The 20,542-nt window shown below is 38.7% G+C and overlaps 1 protein-coding gene and 1 pseudogene across 3 annotated transcripts in view; one reads left to right on the top strand and one right to left on the bottom strand.

Annotated features, from left to right (window-relative positions):
* LOC118653756 (X-linked inhibitor of apoptosis) overlaps nt 1-20,542 on the top strand; it is a 49,046-nt gene that overhangs the window by 7,316 nt on the left and 21,188 nt on the right. Inside the window, exon 1 of one of the 3 annotated variants that reach the window (XM_036304509.1) lies at nt 14,971-15,054. The exons of the other annotated variants lie outside the window; for them this stretch is intronic. The gene's annotated coding sequence lies outside the window, so the exon portion shown is untranslated. Of the gene's footprint in view, nt 1-14,970; nt 15,055-20,542 lie in introns of those variants that run through there. 3 annotated transcript variants of the gene reach the window in all.
* On the bottom strand, nt 15,024-19,584 carry LOC118653374 (annotated as a pseudogene).

Raw genomic sequence — 20,542 nt, 5'->3', positions numbered from 1 at the left:
TACCCAGTCTTTGTTAAGAATACATGTGAGTCACTTAGCATGATCTGCTTTTATAATGTGTTTTCAAGGATATGGGTCATGGTAAAAAGTGTGGTGTACCTGTATGGACGAGGAAAAATAATTTTCCTTTACCCTTCTGAGTTCTGGCTGGTTTAATAATCAAATTGACATGAGACAGATTAACAAGAGAAAATAACCCGATTTATTACCTGTGTATATATGGGGGCTCTGTAAGAATATGGGACCACAGGACAAATTGGGCAGTTGAGACTTATATGCCATTCTGGACTAAGGAGAGGGAGGCGGGGGCCTGAGACTTCAAAGGGAAAGGAGGCAATGCACAGGTAAATGGGAAAGAACAAACATAATAAATTCTTGCCATGCCACCCAGAAACAATGGGAAGTCCCCAGACTTTGCAAGTTCCTCTCTGTCACAATTAGACTATATTATGTTAAAGTGATAGCTCCTTTTCTTTAAGCAGGTTTTTCTATTTTCTATCTGAATTCCTTCAGGCCAATAAGGGGGGGGGCGGGTGTCAAAGGTTCTAAGTCTTTTGTTTCTTTTTTTTTAATATGTAGGTTTCAGAGAGGGAGAGAGAGATGGAAACATCATTGATGAGAGAGAATCATTGATCGGCTGTCTCCTGATTAATCGGGGATCGAGCCTACAACCCGAGCATGTGCCCTGATCAGGAATCAAACCATGACTTCCTGGTTCAAATAGGTCGACATCAACCACTGAGCCACCATGGCCGGGCCATATTTTGTTTCTTAAAATAACCAGTTTAAAATAATTAATACTTTTAAAAAGGCATATTTTGGAATGGCATGCTCTGCTTCCCCTCTTCACACTTGAATAGACTGGGAATAGCTTGAACTCAGATGGTCAGGCAGAGGGTAAACTGAGTGAAGGCTGATTTCCTAAACAGGGCAAAGCTGGTGCCACTTTGCATTCCCTGGTATATCTAAATATTTATATGTTGTTTGAACTTTTAAAAAAATATTTTTTTATTGATTTTTAGAGAGAAACATCCATGTGAGAGCAGAACATTGATCTGCTGCTTCCTGCACACCCCTACTGGGGATTGAGCCTGCAACCTGGGCATGTGCCCTGACAGGAATCTTAACAGGCAACTTTGTGATGCACAGGATGACACTCAACAGCTGAGCCACACTGGCTTGCACTATAAATACATTGTTTGAACTTTTATACTTAGTATTCCTGTAATAAATTTGTTGACCTCAATACACAGGTCTCTCAGCATATATTGCTGTGTGATTTACCTTTCTGTGGTTCCAGCTAATTGTTCAACCCTTGAATGGTCAAGGAGCCTAATATTTTCTGTTACCTCACTGAACTACCCTTTCTGCCAATGATTCTTATAGTAATTTCCTTAGACCTATGTTGGTCATAATCACTGGGTTTGATTTTTTACTGTTATTTACTGGTTGTGTGATCTTTGATGAGTAACAAACTACCAATTTCCCTATATTTCAAATGGGAGTTATGATCTGTTGTATAGGTTAAATTAGAGACCATATACAAAAAAATTATAAATTGTAAAGTGCATTTCATGTGTTAGCTATTATCAGATAACTAGAGGCCTGGCGCATGACAATTTGTGCACTTGGGGAACCTGTGCCCTCTTGCAGTCTGGGACCCCTCAGGGGATGTCTGACTGATGGCCTAACGGACATCCTTAGCACTGCTGCAGAGGTGGGAGAGGCTTCCACCAGTGCCACTGCGCTAGTCACCATGAGCCGGCTTCTAGCTGAGTGGCGCTCCCCCTGTGGAAGTGCACTGACCACCAGGGGGCAGCTCCTGCATTGAGCGTCTGCCCCCTGGTGGTCAGTGTGCGTCATAGCGACCAGTCATTCCGGTCGTTCTGCCTTTAGGGTCAATTTGCATATTACCTTTTTATTATATAGGACAGCGGTTCTCAACCTGTGGGTCGCGACCCCTTTGGGGGTCGAACGACCCTTTCACAGGGGTCACCTAAAACCATCGGAAAACACATATATAATTACATATTGTTTTTGTGATTAATCACTATGCTTTAATTATGTTCAATTTGTAACAATGAAATTGGGGGTCACCACAACATGAGGAACTGTATTAAAGGGTCGCGGCATTAGGAAGGTTGAGAACTACTGATATAGGATAACTAAAATATGGTGAAAAAGAAGGTGGGCTGTGGAATCACAAGTTCATGCTTAAATTTTGACCTTGTGTTAAAAAAAATAGGATTAGAGATTTTTAGTTTCAATTCAGCATGTTTTAGTAGATTAGAGACTATATTTACATGTAGCTAAAATGATGGATAGAGGGAAATGAAAATTTGTAGATAAGTGTTTAGAACAGGGGTCCTCAAACTATGGCCCGCGGGCCACATGCAAATACAAATATTGTATTTGTTCCTGTTTTGTTTTTTTACTTCAAAATAAGATATGTGCCCTCACTGGTTTGGCTCAGTGGATAGAGTGTCGGCCTGCGGACTGAAGGGTCCCAGGTTCAATTCCAGTCAAGGGCATGTACCTTGGTTGTGGGCACATCCCCAGTGGGAGGTGTGTAGGAGGCAGCTGATTGATGTTTCTCTCTCATCAATGTTTCTAGCTCTCTATCCCTCTCCCTTACTCTCTATAAAAAATCAATAAAATATATTTTTTTAAAAAAAGATATATGCAGTGTGCATAGGAATTTGTTCATAGTTTTTCTTTAAACTATAGTCCGGCCCTCCAACGGTCTGAGGGACAGTGAACTGGCCCCCTGTTTAAAAAGTTTAAGAACCCTGATTTAGAACATGTGGGCACTCATTAAGTATGTTGTACTGTTTTAATTTACCCTGTAATCATTTATTGTGGCAGAGTTTACTTTGTGTCATTTTTTAAATTCAAACCCAGACAGGACAAAACTATTAAATGTTTGCATATGGGCAGCAGAGTAATTTTCAGATTGAAATAAATATTTTTACTGAAGAAAAAGAAAAAGATATTGGCTTTTATCAAGAACTTGTTTCAATACTTGCTTGAGATCCCAACATGATTAAGAGAATACTTAATTCTGAAAAGTATCTAGTATCACTATTTCCCATTCACCAAGTCATCCATTACACTTGTGGAACCATCTGACTTTTAAGTACTACATCCTATTCATTCTGTCAGGATAAGTTATCTGGACAAATATCAAGTAGAGTAAGTTCCAGTTCTGTGCCACTAATCAGCTGTATGGCCTTAGTCCAGGGGTGGGCAAACTTTTTGACTCGAGGGCCACAATGGGTTCTTAAACTGGACCGGAGGGCCTGAACAAAAGCATGGATGGAGTGTTTGTGTGAACTAATATAAATTCAAAGTAAACATCATTACATAAAAGGGTACGGTCTCTTTTTTTTTTTTAGTTTTATTCATTTCAAACGGGCCGGATCCAGCCCGCGGGCCGTAGTTTGCCCACGGCTGCATTAGTCAAATCATTTAACTGCCTTATGTTTTAGTTTCCTTATCTTTAAGATGAAAGTGATTTCTTTTATTCTCTTCACAAACTTCGTTATGGTGAACAAGTTTTGCTTGTGGGTATCTATAAAATACTAGAGGCCCAGTGCACGAAATTCGTGCACTGAGGGGGGGAGGGGGGAGTCCCTCTGCCCAGCCAGCACCCTCTCCAATCTGGGACCCCTTGGGGGATGTCCGACTGCCTGTGGGATCGGGTCTAAACCGGCTGTCAGACATCCCTTTCATAATCCAGGAGTGCTGGCTCCCAACCACTAACCACTTCTGCCTGCCAGTCTGATCACCCCATAACCACTCCCCTGCTGGCCTGATCGACACCTAACTGCCTTCCCCTGCTGGCCTGGTCGCCCCCAGCTGCCCTCCCCTGCAGGCCTGGTCCCCCCCAACTGCCATCCCTCCCCTGGAGGCCCAGTCGCCCCCAACTGCTTTCCCCTGCCAGCCTGGTCGCCCCCAACTGCCCTCCCGTGGCGGCCATCTTTGACCACATGGGGGTGGCCATATTGTGTGAGGGTGTGATGGTCAATTTGCATATTACTGCTTTATTATGATTTTTTTAGAGTATTTGATTTGAGCTGCCCTTTTGTAAAAATTATTTCGTTAAATATACTGGAATTGATTTCAGAGAAGAAGGGAGAAGGAGAGAGAGAGAGAGAGAAAAACATCAGTGATGAGAGAGAATAATCAATGAGCTGCCTCCTGCACGCCCCACACTGGAGATCAAGCCCACATCCCAGGCATGTGTCCTAACTGGGAACAGAACTGTGACCTCCTGCTTCATAGATCAATGCTCAACCATTGAGCTACACCAGCCGGGCACGTAAAAATTATTTTAGGAAAACTTTTTGCCAAAGATCAGGAGAAGCTCTTTTCTTCTTACTAGGCCCAAATTAATTATTTTTACAAGGCAGTGAGTGAACGGTTCAGAACACCAACAATAGACTTCACTCAGAAACATTTAAAAAAATGTATATTTTATTGATTTTTTTACAGAGAGAAAGGGAGAGGGAGAGGGGTAGAGATTAGAAACATCGAGGAGAGAGAAACATCGATCAGCTGCCTCCTGTACACTCCCCACTGGGGATGTGCCCGCAACCAATGTACATATCCTTGACTGGAATCAAACCTGGGACCCCTCAATCCGCAGGCCGACACTCTATCCACTGAGCCAAACCGGTCAGGGCTCAGAAACATTTTTTAATGAAGTCCTTTTCTTTTCTTTTTTTTTTTTTTTTTGTTTGTTTTGTTTTTGTTTTGTTTTGTTTTTTGGTGCCGAAACCCGGGAACGGAAGTCCTTTTATTTTCAATTCAAGGTAACAATAAGCCTCAATCAGGTATTACCTGTGTTTCTCAGCTCACTCTGCTGGTGATAAAATGCCACCCAAGCAGTGGCCCAAAAGACATTTATTCATGGCCAACCACTACAAACATGACCTAATTACTACTTATATCTCTAAGAGTTGACTGTATCCCTCTTTTTTTTAACCTGATGATAAATTTATAATTTCTCTTTTTTCATCAGGGTTGCTCATAGGCAGTTATCTAGCAGTAATATTACAAAGTAGGAAACTGTCAAAAATTCTCTGAATAGGCAAAAATAAGGACCAGGAACATATCCTTCCCTCTTCTTGTTGTAAGTTATAAAATTATCTTCTGTGAATGAAAAGGCAAATTTTTGCAGTACCAGGCCCTGCTATTGATAGTTTACTGGGACAGTGTTTTCACTGATGGAGGAAGCATTGTCACATGGAAAATAGCCACATAACACCCCCAGTCTTCTGGACAGGATTGTGTAAGGGACCTGACGAATCAAGAGCCCAGCTGCTTTTTTTCTTTTTTAAAAAATTTTCTTTATTGATTAAGGTATTACACATGTGTCCTTTACCCCCCATAACCCACCTCACCCACACTCCCCTCTCTCATGCTCTCACCCCCCTGGTGCCTGTGTTCACTGGTTATGCTTATATGTATGCATACAAGTCCTTTGGTTGATCTCTTTCCCTTACCCCCACCCTCCCCTGCCTTCCTCCCTCTGAGGTTTGATGGTCTGATTGATGCTTCTGTCTCTGGATCTGTTTTTGTTCATCAGTTTATTTTGTTCATCCACAAATGCTTTTTTCTTTTCATTAGCATCTAGTATATTTGCTGGATAAAATTTTTAAAATTAAGAAAAACACCAAGAAGAAAATAAAAATTTTCTCACGGACTAGAGATAACCACAGTAGAATTTTTTTAATTTTTTTTTTTTTTTTTTCAGAGAGGAAGGGAGAGGGATAGAGAGATAGAAACATCAGTGAGAGAGTACTGGGGGGCATCAAGCCCGCAACCCGGGCATGGGCCCTTGCCTGGAATAGAACCTGGGACCCTTCATTCTGCAGGCTGATACTCTATCCACTGAGCCAAACCAGCTAGGGCTACAGTAGAGATTTTAATGCATAATTTAGCCTAAATCTTTATATATGTATCTGTCTTTTTATTATTGGGATTATATTGCACAATATTATTTTGTAATCAGCTTTTTACACTTAATACAATATCACAAACATGTGTCCATGTCCTTTAGTAGTCTTCTGCAACCTGAGTTTTTAATGGTTGCCTTTTATCCACATATCCAAATATTGTCGTCTTTTGTTGGACATTAAATTTTTGTTGTCTTTAGCACTGTATTGAACAACCTTATATATACACTTTTTCAAAACTTCCCTGATCATTTCCGTAGAGTTAATGCTTTTAACTAGAATGACTTGTTCAAAATGTAATCGTATATTTAGGGCTTTTAGAACATATTGCCAGATTACCCTCTAGAAAAGGTCTACAGATTTTTAGTTTCACCAGCAAGAGTACCTGTTGTCCCATACATTCCCACTGCTGAATTTTTTAATATATTTTTATTGATTGCAGAGAGGAAGGAAGAGGGAGAGATAGAAACATCAATAATGAGAGAGAACCTGCAACCCAGGCATGTGCCCTTGACCGGAATCAATCCCAGGACCCTTCAGTCCGCAGGCCAACGCTCTATCCACTGAGCCAAACCGGCTAGGGCACCACTGAATTTTTATTGTTGGTAGTGATGGCAGTCTCTGTCAAACTGGACAAAAATAGTAAATTTTGAAATGTTTATTTTTTAGCCCTAGCCGGTTTGGCTCAGTGGCTAGAGTGTTGGCCTGCAGACTGAAGGGTCCCTGGTTTGATTCCAGTCAAGGGCATGTAGCTCGGCTGCAGGCTCTTCCCTGGCCCAGGCCGTTGTTGAGGCACGTGCAGATGGCAACTAATTGATGTGTTTCTCTCACATTGATACTTCTGTCTTTCCTCTCTCTTCCACTCTCTCTAAAAATCAATGGAAAAATGTCCTCGGGTGAGGATTTGAAACTGTTTCTTTATTATTACTAGTAAGATTTATTATTTTTTAAAATATGTTTTTATCGACTTTAGAGAAAGGAAGGGAAGAGGGGGAGAAAGAGAGGGAAACATCTATGTGAGAGAATAACATCGATCTGTTGCCCCACACACCACAACTGGGGATCCAGCCCGCAACCTGGGCATGTGCCCTGACTGGGAATGGAACCAGTGACCTTTCATTGCATGGAACAGTGCTCAACCAACTGACCCATACCAGTCAGAGTGAGATTTAATATTTTTCTGTTTGTTTGGCCATTAGTATTCCCCATGTGTAAGTTTGACTATTTCTATTGAGGTGTTCATCTTTTTCTTAACAGATTAAAAATGCTTTCAAGCTTTTTCTTGATTTAAAAGGAGGTGGTGATATGACACAATCCTGTTGTTTTTTTTTAAATTTTATTTAATTTTATTTTTTTATTAGTTAAGGTATTACTACAAATGTGTCCTCATCCCCCCCCATTAGCCCCCAACCTCCCCCCCCCGCCCCGCACACTCATGCTCCCATCCCCCTGTTGTCCATGTCCATTGGTTTGGCTTATATACATGTACACAAGTCCTTCGGTTGATCTCGACACAATCCTGTTTGACACAATTTAATATTAGTGTTAAAAAAGAAATAATGACACAAGCAGATTTAGATAGGATATTCATGCCAACATTTTTTAGAAAATCCTCATCAGAGGACATTTTTATTGATTTGGGTGCAGGGAGAAAAAGAGAGACATCAGTGTGAGAGAGAAACATCAATCTGTTGCTTCTTGTACAAACCCAAAACCTAGACATGTGCCCTGACTGGGAAACAAAGCTGGGACCTTTCTGTGTATGGAACAACACTCCTACCTATTGAGCCACACCAGTCAAGGCAACATTTTTTATAATAGTAAAAAGTTACATAGTTTTTATACAATAGTATACAAAAGTATAGTAGTGAAATATTGCTAGCTTTCTAAATGTCTCGCAATGAAGTTGCATACCTGTCCATAGAATATGTTAATTAACATCTTGGTTTTTTAAATGCTCATATGTGCATTTATATTCATAGACCATCTCTGGAGGAATACATAGAAAACTGGTAAGAGTGCTTGCTTCTAGGAAGAGAACCAGAGATTTAAGGTACAGGGGTGGAATGGATGCAACTTTTGTGCCTCTTGAATTGTTTGATCATGTGGGTTTTGTCTCTTTGAAACAATATACATCAAAAATTAATGATCAGAAATATGGATCTGGTGAGGTTATGATACATTCATACATCCATTTAAAATAATGTTTCTAATCCAGATAAAAATTGATGTGGGAAGATGTTTATATTATTAAGTAAAAAAAAAAAAAAAGCAAGTTATAAAACACCATGTACAATAAATCCCCTTTAGAAATATTTATAATGTGCATGTGTGCTTGCACACAGGAAAGGTTCTTAAAGGATAAATATTCTAAAGTGTTCACAGCCTGGGTAGTAGGATTTTTTCTGACCCCTCTCTTTTAAAAAGGAAAATAGTTGTATTCAAGATTGGGTTGGTATCCATCTTGAGATTTTTTTTTCTGCCTGCTCTGATTTTAGCAAAGGTTTTTATCTGAGATCTGAATAAGCATAAATAGTATTTTTAAAAAATCTTTATTATTGAAAGTATTACATATGTCTCCCTTTTTTCCCCCCATCGAATTCCTCCAGCCCACCCCTGCTCCCTGCCCCAGGCTCTCACCACCCCACTGTCTGTGACCATGGGTTAAGGCATAAATAGTATTGATCTATGCCATGGACCTACATGGTTTATTTTTTAATCAGAGACTACTGATTAATGAGCACTATAAATTATCCTAAGTTCTGAACAGTTTTCAGTGACATGAAAGGGGAATAATAGTGGTATTGAACTTTTTTATGCTCTTTAGGGAATTCTTGAGCCCAAAACCTGTGTATCATCATGCAAAACATTCTTTCGGAGGAACACAGTTCTATAATTTGTTGAAGAATAGATGCGGGAATGCCTTACTGTGTGTTTATTCTGAGGGAACTGTTCCTGAGGAGTTAATTATTATGAATAATTTGTCAAAGATTGGAGTTCTGTGCTCAAATTCATGTATTACTATGACTTTCTAAATTAAGTGTAGAACATGTAATTGATATTCTTTTTGTTGGTTCTCAGTATGCCAGAAGTAGACTTCATGATCAAGCATACATTGTATACAGCAGTATTAGTAAGCTTATGTTATTGACTGAGCCTATAAGCTAAGTGCTCATTAATGCCATTCAGTTATTTGAATGGCTGCAGTGGTTAAGTTTAGGGAAAGAACCTTTGATTTGATTGAATGTAATTAACCTCAAAAATGTTTTATCGGCCATTTAACTTAAAGTTAAAAGAAAATATGCTTGTCCTAGCCTGTTTGGCTCAGTGGATAGAGCATCAGCCTGTGGACTGAAGGGTCCCAGGTTTGATTTTGGTCAAGGGCACATGCCCAGGTTGTGGGCTCGATCCCCAGTAGGGGGCGTGCAGGAGGCAGCCGATCAATGATTCTCTCTCATCGATGTTTCTATCTCTTCCTTCCTCTCTGAAGTCAATAAAAATATTTTAAAAAAAGAAAATATGCTTCACAATTTGAATAATCTCAGTATAGTATAAATGAACAATTTGCTTAAACGTTGAACTTTTATGTAAACGTATCAGTATGAATGCTGAATTTGAAAAATGATATTCCATTTTTGTTGTAGGGCATATCATTAAAAATTCAGCTTTTTTATATTATGATACATTTACACTAATATATGTCCTAGGTACTACAACATTGTAAATCGTAATGCTATTTCTAAACAGACAAATAACTGGCTAATATTTTAAGATAATTAAAAGAGGGTTTGACTGACATTAGGTCAGGGAGAATGCTGCTTATTTGATAAGATCTCTATGCTGGATCCTCTATAGAGGAAAAAGCTACTGATACGAAAAACTTGTAATATTTGAGCAAAGAGAGAATCTTAAGATAAATTTTATATTATAATGGTGGTGGTTTTTTTGGTTAGCACATAAAGTTTTTATAGTGTTACTATGAAAAATTTTATGAATCCTGTATTTTTTTGAGATGTGATTTTAGTATGGGTTTTTGTATCACTAACAAATTATACTGTTTACATGGTATGCATATTTTTCCTATTTTGGTCACATTTCCAAGGCACAATGGCATATTAACAATTTTTAGTACAGTGATTTCAAGAGTTCAAAGGAGGTGGTGGTGGAGATGTGGAATAATAACGGCAGTAGCCTAATAGAGGTGGTTAAACAATTATTCTTTTTAAAAAAATATGTTTTTATTGCTTTTCAGAGAGAGGAAGGGAGAGAGAAACATCAATGATGAGAGAGAATCATCGACCAGCTGCCTCCTACACGCCCCATACTGGGGAGAGGCTACAACCCCGGGCATGGGCCTTCACCAGAAATCATACTGCTACGTCCTGTTTCATGGGTCAACGCTCAACCACTGAGCCACACTGGCTGGACTCAACAGTTATTCTTTTGCCTAATATTTATTAAACACTACTATATGCCATGCATTGCATTAGACATTGGGAATACAATTGTGATAAAAGCCCTGTCATAAAGGACCTTTATACTAACAACATACATATATACACACACATACAAACATGCATACCTCCAGAAATTATTAAATCCAGTATACTTGAGTCACAGCAAATTATATAGAGGATACATGGGGGGCACAAAGAATAGTCATTGTCCTGGGGTTTTGAGTGGAAGAACCAGCAAAAATGTCATAGATGAGATTCTAAAAACAACTGTTTTCTGAGTTTTAAACAGGTGCCTTTATTTAATTACATAATTAGATAATGTTTCAGTTAGCATGATAGTGGTACTATAGTGGTAGCTAATAGAGCTATATTGTATGCATAATTCTTTTCATATTTTTAATATCATTATATTAGTTTCTTTGGGCTGACATAACAAAGTACCATAAACTGAGTGGATTAAAACGACATTTATTTTCTCACAGTTCTGGAGGCTAGAAGTCCAAAATCAAGATGTTGGCAGGGCCATGCTTTCTCTGAAGGCCCTGGGGAGAACCTGTTTCATTCCTTTCTCTTATTTCTGGGGTTGCCTTTGATCCTTGGTGTTCCTTGGCTTGTAGATGCATCATCACTGCAGCCCCTGCCTCCATCTTCACATGTCTGTCTCCCCTGCATGTCTCTGTGCCTGTGTTTTTCTTCTAAGATTGTCAGTCATATTGGATGAAGGCTCACAATAATGGCCTCATCATAACTTGATCACATCTCCAAATAACCTCTTTTTAAATAAAATCACATTCCTAATTGGTGGTTAGGACTTCATATCTTTTGGGGGGAACATAATTCAACCCATAACAATTATTTCATTCCCTTTGTACAGTGCCACATCAATATAGTTACCTAAATGTTTTTTTTTTCATGATGTTAACAAAGCCCTTGGTTGCAGAAATAATGATATTTGTAGTTTATTAAGTGAGCCTGTAGTGATTGGAGGAATTTCTTCCAGAGATAAGAGGGTGTCTCTTTTATCAGAAGACAAAAAATACACATTTCTATTTACACACATACTATAGTGCTCACATACATTGTTGAGATCCATGAGCTTGATGGAAAAAAAAGACTAAAGGGGAAAAAAGGACTAAAGGCTTTGCCACTTAGTTGTTAAGAACAGTGATTTACTATTCAGGAGCCATTTTGACTTTAAAAGTTTTAGTGGGTATTTGTAATTAATTTTCAGTCATCAGAGATAGTTTCCTAGTTAGCCACCTTAAATAAATTTGTGTTAAACTTCAGAGTCAAAATTACTTTCTTCAGCATCTAATATGCATATGAAACTGCTTATTTTTTTCCTAAGATGCTATGATAACTGGCTAATATTTTATTCTCTGGTATTATGGAATAAATTGTTTTTTAATATTGCTTAAGCCAGACCTACAGCCAACATCATACTCAATGGGCAAAATTTAAAACCATTTCCCCTAAGAACAGGAACAAGACAGGGATGCCCACTGTCACAACTCCTGTTTGACATAGTACTGGAATCACTATCCATAGTGATCAGACCAGAAGAAATAAAAGGCATCCAGATTGGAAAAGAAGAAGTAAAACTGTCATTATTCGCAGATGACATAATATTGTACATAGAAAACCCTAAAGACCATAAAATTGCCTAAGCCAGTAATAATTGACTACCAAATAGCCTTTTTTTTTTTCATCTTCACCTGAGGATATAATTTTTATTGATTTTTAGAGAGGAAGGGAGAGGGAGAGAAACATTGATGTGAAGGAAAAACAGATTGGTTGCCTCCTGGACGTACCCCAACCCGGCGGGGGTGGGAGTGGGGTCAAACCTGGGTATGTGCACATGACGATGCTCCAGACAACTGAGTCACACTGGCCAGAGCAACATTAGAATTTTCTTCAAATAAGAGATTATTTGTGTTTTGTTATTGTTTTGTTTGTTTGTTTGTTTTTTTAAATATATTTTATTGATTTTTTACAGAGAGGAAGGGAGAGGGATAGCGAGTTAGAAACATCGATGAGAGAGAGACATCGATTAGCTGCTTCCTGCACACCCCCTACCGGGGATGTGCCGGCAACCAAGGTACATGCCCTTGACTAGAATCGAACCTGGGACCCCTCAGTTCACAGGCCAACGCTCTATCCACCGAGCCAAACCGGCCAGGGCTGTTTGTTTGTTTTTTACCACTTAGATAAGTTATCCTTTAAAACTGTCATTTGATTCTTCATTGTTTTAATGGCATACAACTGTTATAAAGGCATACACACTCCCCGTACCATAAAATTAATAAATAACTTTGGAGGGAATTATCCATAAACCATAAGGCGTTAATGTGCTTTATAATATTCTTGATTTCTACATACACACGTACTATAGTACTCACGTACATTTTACAATGATAAATAGCAAAGAAATCAGGCCAGTAATGAATGTCGGCAGCCTTACTCTAACTTATTCTAGGTAGATGTGTGGGAAATAGCCTAATGAAAATAATATGTATAAACTCTTACCTGTCAACGGTCAATACATCTTTTTCCTAAAGTCTAGATCAGGGGTGGGCAAACTTTTTGACTCGAGGGCCACAATGGGTTCTTAAACTGGACCGGAGGGCCGGAACAAAAGCATGGATGGAGTGTTTGTGTGAACTAATATAAATTGAAAGTAAACATCATTACATAAAAGGGTACAGTCTTTTTTTTTTTTTTTTTTTTTTTTTTTTTTTTTTTAGTTTTATTCATTTCAAACGGGCCGGATCCGGATCCGGCCCACGGGCCGTAGTTTGCCCACGGCTGGTCTAGATGGTGTTTCTAGAATAATCCCACTGAAGAAAATCCAAAATCTTAAAAGTGCACGTTTGTCTTGTGTGTAAAAATCTCTTAATTTAGGTTCATTTTGTATATAAATAATTCACACTACTCAATAATTAGAAAAGTTCAAAAGCACACCAACATCCTATATAATCAAAGGGTAATATGCAAATTGACCCTAACAGCAGAACAACTGGGAATGACTGGTCACTATGACACACACTGACCACCAGGGGGCAGACACTCAATGCAGGAGTTGCCCCCTGGTGGTCAGTGCGCTCCCACAGGGGGAGCTCTGCTCAGCCACAAGCCAGGCTGACGGCTGCCAGCACAGCGGTGGTGGCAGGAGCCTCTCCCACCTCCTCAGCAGCACTAAGGATGTCCGACTGCAGCTTAGGCCTGCTCCTCACTGGCAAGTGGACATCCCCCAAGGGCTCCCGGGCTTCCAGATGGATGTCTGACTGCCAGCTTAGGCCTGATCTCCCGGGGAGCAGGCCTAAGCCAGCAGGTGGACGTCCCCCAAGGGGTCCCAGACTACAAGAGGGCACAGGCCTGGCTGAGGGACCTCCCCAAGAGCACAGATTTTTTTCACCGGGCCTCTAGTATATATAGAAACATGCACCCAAAACAAAAGGAATGCTTTCCAATGAGATTGGGAATGAGGATAAGAATTAAAGGAGAGTCTCCTATATTACCAGGGTCAATGGAATTAACTGCATTTTGAAGTCATAAATTATACACATTTGGAATTCATTATAAATATGTAAGCTACAGAATTTCCTAATTCAGGAACATAGCTTCAGTGCTTCATAATATGAAGAAACTTTACGGAGCCAGTTGAGCCCAGCCGATATGGCTCAGTGGTTGACCTCAACCTATGAACCAGGAGGTCACAGTTTGATTCCTGGTCACGGGACATGACTAGGTTGCTGCTCGATACCCAGTAGGGGGCTTGCAGGAGGCAACTGATCAATGATTCTTGTCAGTGATATCTCTCTCCCTTTCCCTTTCTCTCTGAAATCAATAAAAAATATATTTTTTTAAAAAGCCATTTGGTTTGATTTCTTAGAAGTTAAAAAATGCATTTCAGAAAATGATTTGTAACAATTAGCAACAGAAGAACAACATTAAGAAATAAAATTCTGGAAACACAAGAACTGAGATCCTCAGAGTACCAAAAGAGAGAATCAGACTTCACATTAGAATTGAAAGAATGTAGTTAAAGGAAAACTTAACTAGGATCTTTGCAACAGGTTAAATATTTAACCACTTCAAACAAATGATTTGGTAATCTCACATAGTTCTGAAAATGTACTGTAACATCTAGTTTTTCATATCAAAAGCTCATAACTTCATTAGCAAAGATCTCTTTGTTTTAGATTTAAGATGACCTCTGCTCCATCAAAGTGTATACTAACAATTAGCAAACTATTATTTTAACAACATTTAAATAGCTTTATCAAGATATAATTCATATGCCATAAAGTTAATTTGAAAGTGTACAGTTCAGTGGTTTTTAGTATATTCATGGAGTTGTGCAACCATCACTACAACCTAATTTAGAATATTTTCATTACTTTAAAAAGAAACTCAACCATTTGCGGTTGTTCCCCATTTCCCCTCTTCCCCCAGCCTTAGGCAACCACTAATCTTTATGTTTCTATTTATTTTTATAACATTTTAACTTGCAACATTATTGTTCTCATGCCTATTCCAGGTCATTGGATCAGAGATTTAAAAGCTCTTAAACCAGCCAAATGTACACATCCTGTGACATCCTCACTCAGAAAACATTCAAAGGATGATTTCCTGATGTAATGATGGTTCCATATTCTAAGGGTTTTTGATCTGCAACGTGTGTTTAAAATTCTCTTCTGTTTGTGCCATTTGTTAGGGGTACTAAACTCACTTAATTAGAAGAAATAAAACTGTTCTGTCCAGACTCATAACTGAGTTTGTTCTATTTGTGTAGAAAGAACAGCTTTAGGAATCTTTTGTGGCACACCATTATCTTCAATAATAATGTCATCTTCATCACTGTCTTCATCCTTTGGCTCGGTGTTTGGTTCAATCTGCTGTGTATGGCCTAGAAGACTATTATCAGTAGGTTGGGTGGAGCTGCCAGAAATCTTACTGTTCCTAACATTATTCTCCTGGTTTATCTTGCTGTTATGATGAGGTTGCAGCTGTTTGCAATCATCATGTTTATTACTTGATCAAAACTCTTCCCGTAACTTCTACATCATTAACTTCTAAAATTTCATAATTAATAGCCAATAGACTTGCTCCATGAACCAGACCCCCTGGAACAAGCCAGGATATAAAGAGATCCTTGGGACCTTCTCTAAGCCATGTGGTATCTCCCTTAGGCTGAAACTATCCCAACTGTAGGGTCCTAGGGAGTGTTCAATGTGGTGTTTAAAGGTGAACTTATCCTACAATGTGTTTCTGGGTGAATATCCACATCTGTAATTAAAGATAGGTGTGAAGTCTTGGGGCATACCAGTGGCTGGCTGAATGTCGCTTTTTTCTGTGGTTGACTGGACACAGTGCATTGGTTAAAACATTTTACTTCATTAGTGTGTTTGTACCAAAGGCACTGTTGTCTGTTTCTTCTTTTGTATTAAAATCCTAAGCAGTGGATTTTATCATCATTATTTATAGGTAGTAAGTTTCCCTGGAGGTCTGCATAGCCTAATAAAATGTCAACATTAGGTATCCTATGAACATGTTGTAGTAATCCATAAAACTCCCCAAAATGTCTAAGTTTTGCTCCTTCTAGCAAAAATGGATGAAATTCAGTGCCATACCTGCTCTTTCCCACCAGGATGCCCCTGCAGTGATGGTCATGCTGAGTGTGGGGCTATCCCTCATGATGCTAGGTGGATGCAGCCCAGTAGCCTACAACTTACAAATGCGCCTGCACTGGTGACTTGGGTTTCAATGCTGAGCTCCCCTGAGCTTCACAGGGCTCATTGGTGACAGGTGGAACCAACTCTCTTCTGCCTTCCCTCCCTCCCTCTGCTTTGGTGGCTGCAGGGCTCTTGTGGAGGAGGATGAAGCAACTAGGCCATCCACCTCCTTGCGCATCCACTTTCCACACAGCTGGGCTCCTGGCCCAGGCCAGAGGTACCATCCTGAAAAACATTAAGTGAAAATATTATTAAAGTCATTTTGGAGAAAAAGGTCAACTTTAATCCTGCCACCTTAACACATTTTACCCATTTATTAAAAACTGCCTTCTAGGTCTTGTCTATTAGTATATATTTTCATACAATGTCAGTCTGATGTACCTCCTATTTTATATCCCTCTCCCCCATTAGCATCGCTTTTAGCCCTAACCGGTTTGGCTCAGTGGATAGAGCGCCAGCCTGCAGACTCAAGGGTCCCAGGTTTGATTCCGGTCATGGGCATGTGCCTTGGTTGCGGGCACATCCCCAGTGGGGGGTGTGCAGGAGGCAGCTGATCGGTGTTTCTCTCTCATCGATGTTTCTAACTCTCTATCCCTCTCCCTTCCTCTCTGTAAAAAATCAATAAAATATATATATTTTTTAAAATCGCTTTTATTTTGTATATTAATAATAAAAATCCAGGAAATAGAAACTTTTGTATTATATACAGATACCAAGTAGGTGGGTCTTTTGTGTGTGCTTTTCTCTCCTCCAACAGTCCATATTCCCACATTACCACTAAATTAGCAGTCAGCCTCTTCTCCTTGGCACCTGCCAATGGCTATCTTTACCTAGTTGACTAGGCTATATATACATATACTGTGTGTGTATGTATATTTTAAACACATCTCACATCTTGAAGTCTTACATACCCCCCCATATAAACATGTACCTCTACTTGCTGATTCTTTTTTGCCAGTGTTTGCTTCCATAGTGCCATTTTCCCAACCACTGTTCCCCTAAAGATTTTTTTCTCTGCCTTCTCACCTTTCTACTTACCCAGTACAAAGCCTGAATATGCTTTCACAAAGAAGCCTTAAAATATCTCAACATACTTTTTTTTAACTAGCAGTGAATCTTTATTTAAATATGTTTTTATTGATTTTGTTTTTAGAGAAGAGAGGAAAGTAAGGGGAGAGAAACATCAATGCAACAGCATCAATCAACATGCCTCCTGCTGTGGAATCTAGACAGAAACCCAGGCACGTGCCCTGACCAGGAATCAAACCAGCAGACCTCTTGATGCATGGGTCAACACTCAACCACTGAGCCACACTGGCCGGGCTTACCATACTTTATTGCATTCAGACCTTTTTATATCCAAAAACCATTTTATCACCCTTCTTCAATACCCATACCCATTTTATTCTCCATTTACAGTTCCTGTGCTCCATGTATACTTATTTTCTAAATATCCTCTTCCACACCTTCATTTTATTTAAATTCTTTAGCCGGAACCGGTTTGGCTCAGTGGATAGAGCATCGGCCTGCGGACTGAAGGGTCCCGGGTTCGATTCCGGTCAAGGGCATGTACCTGGGTTGCGGGCACATCCCCAGTGGGAGATGTGCGGGAGGCAGCTGATCGATGTTTCTCTCTCATCGATGTTTCTAGCTCTCTATCTCTCTCCCTTCCTCTCTGTAAAAAATCAATAAAATATATTAAATAAATAAATAAATTCTTTAAGAAAAAAAAATCTCACTCCCTTTCTTTTGGAGTCTGCCTCCAAACCCAAGGTTTCTCTCTTTTTTTTCAGTCATCTTTCTCCCTTTCACTTTTAACCTCTCTGGTAATTTTTATTTTCTCACCCTTCTCCAGAAGCTCTCACTCTGATACTGTATATGTAGTGTTGAGTGCTTCTGAATAAATATCTGCTTTTAAAAAATATATTTTTATTGATTTCAGAGAGGAAGGGAGAGGGAGAGTTAGATAGAAATATCAATGATGAGAATCATTGATCGGCTGCCTCCTGCATGCCCCCGACTGGGGATCGAGCCTGCAACCCGTATGTGACCTTGACCAGAATCAAACCAAGGTCTGCAGGCCAACGCTCTATCCACTGAGCCAAACCGGCTAGGGCAAAAAATATCTGCTTTTTAAAAAAGTGAAATCTAAACTATTAGCATAGAAATAACACCTGGGAAGATGAGGTCTCCACTTGAAAGCTTCAAATAGAGATTCTCCTGCTAATAATATTGAACTATACCAGTATAATATCTAAAATAAGGTGGCTGCTTAAACCACACAAAATGTATACTATTGTGAAATAACAATGAATCATTGATTTTACACTTCTATTTTGATTGACCTGAGAAATAAAACTTATCTCAGAGAAGGTAATTTTTATATGGATTATATTGAGCATTAATTCTTCAGGGTAATTAGGGACTTAAAAATGTTTAATACTATCTCATAGTCAATGCTGAAGTACCTTCCAGTGATATAATGAACTCATATTCCACAAGGCATTCCAATCCATTTTGTACTGCTATTGATTGTTGTAACCGCTCATCCTTGTATTGGGTTAAAATCTACAGTAGTTATGTTTCTTTTTTAAATATTTTTATTGATTTCAGAGAGGAAAGTAGAGGGAGAGAAAGATAGAAACATCAATGATGAGAATCATTGATTGGCTGCCTCCTGCATGCCCCCTCGCGCTTCACAGAATTTGAATCCCTTTTCTATGTGATAGCATCTTAGATATCTAAAGGCAGTTAGTTATTCTGTCCTCCATATCCCTCTCCTCCCAACTATTTCTTATAGGACACCATTTTCATCATCCTGATTGCTCTTTAGGGACATAACACTTTGTTAATGTTTCTTTTAAAATTTGTTCAGAATTTAAAATATTCAAAGTACAGCCGAATTGGCTCTGGATGTTGCACATCTGGACATTAATGCAGCCTGAAGTCGCTTTAAGTTTTTTTTTATCAGCCATGTATTGTTGGCTCATAATGAATTTGTAATTAACTAAAATCCCAAGATTTTGTTCTGCTTTGCCTTAACGTGACTTTCCAAATCAAGTCTCCATCTTCCTTTAGTTGTACAGCATATTTTTCAAGTCAGATTGTAAAACTTTATACATATCCCTGTTAAAATTTATCTCAGCCTATCAGCCAGCCTTGGTTTCTTTGAATCTTGATTTTTGTCATCCAGTTTATGCTAATTGAACAAAGGACCTTGAAGCTAGTATAAAAATATTTTCAGATATCTGAGAAACCATCAAAAGTCATGGAGATTCTTCCAAAAATTGTATGTAGATATAACTCAGGTCTTGAGGTATATATGAATTAATACCATTGTAAACTGACATGGTCAAGGACTGATGTCCACTGACAGAAGTTTTGTGTTGAACATTAAGAGGGATGATGTTCCAAGACATACTGTGCCGACATAATGTCAAAAGAGCTGGTTATTCTTCCTAAGAAATCAATTAATGCACTTATGAGTGCATTGAGAGTCGTTGTGACTATTCTTTTATTTTACATTTGACACGCATATACAGTACAGAGTAGTACAGTGTTAGGAACTGTGTGAAATTCTGGAGGATCAGGTTTCCCTGAGGCAACCCGGATTTCAGCCTATTATCCCAGGGTAATTATTAGTAGCATCAGTTTTCGCTTTTAAAAAGTGTGTAGGATTTGAGGATAAGTAACTGGCCATCCTTCTTATAATCCAACTAGTTCCTTTTAGTTTTGTTTTGCTTTTAACCTGGGTTAAAGATTACACAGTTATGATTTGGCAGATGTAATGAGGCTGCAGTGGTACTTCTTATATTTGAACTTCCTTGACCATGGGAAGTTGACAGCAAAAGAACTACACATACTTAGTATTCCTCCTGAGCCACCCTCTAGAGGGCAGTAGTATATACATCTAAAATGACCCAATTTCAATGAAAAATGGCCTCTGTTTATGCATGAAAATCAGGAACTTTTGATGTTCTTAAAGAACCCATTGGAATCATTATTGTGAATACTTTATCTTTTGTTAAGCAAAAAAATAAATACTAAAATTAATTCATTAGCATTCTGAACATTCTTTTTTTAAAAATTGTAGAAACTGAACTTTGATGCCTCGAATATATAATAATTCATTATAACAATTATGCATAGACGTTAACAATCTGCATATTTTATGCTTTCATGTTTTCCCTAATTAATGATTTCACATGGTTAATTTTAATATATTCTGCATCACAGTTTCTATATTTATATGAAAATAAGCACTTAAAATGAATAGTTCTGTTCTACTTATTTAAATATTACTTTCCTCTAAAAGAAAACAAAAATGCTAGATTTTACTTTATGATTTGAATCATGTGGTAATGTAGAACTCTAGTATTTAGAATTAAAA

This window comes from Myotis myotis, unplaced genomic scaffold (assembly GCF_014108235.1).
Source record: "Myotis myotis isolate mMyoMyo1 unplaced genomic scaffold, mMyoMyo1.p scaffold_m19_p_4, whole genome shotgun sequence".
NCBI lineage: Eukaryota > Metazoa > Chordata > Mammalia > Chiroptera > Vespertilionidae > Myotis > Myotis myotis.
Note: the sequence above shows the minus strand (reverse complement) of the source record. Positions and strands in the feature narration are given on the sequence as shown.